Genomic DNA, 323 nt, shown 5'->3' on the forward strand with positions numbered 1-323 from the left:
CCTGCAGGCCACATATTGAGAAAACTCGGGGGAACCAGGTCCCTGTGGGGAGGGAAGGAGGAACCGACAGCGCCTGTCCCGCATGAACCACATACACAGAGCCCACATTCTCCCTAGAGACCGCCCAGTCCCCACTGCACAATCGGGGGAGACATGGAGCTACTGCCACACAGCTGGCCTGCTAGGACTCTGGGCTGAGAAGTCTCACCCAAGCAGGGAAGGGGCAGGACCTCGGGGGTCCTGGGTGCCGGTAAAGCCCCCAACCCACGGGTCTGAGGGGACCGAGGGGAAGCCCTATGCCAGCGCCAATATGGAGCCCACAG

Source organism: Oryctolagus cuniculus, chromosome 19, assembly GCF_051225735.1.
Source record: "Oryctolagus cuniculus isolate XC-2025 breed Fujian yellow rabbit chromosome 19, ASM5122573v1, whole genome shotgun sequence".
NCBI classification, from domain to species: Eukaryota; Metazoa; Chordata; class Mammalia; order Lagomorpha; family Leporidae; genus Oryctolagus; species Oryctolagus cuniculus.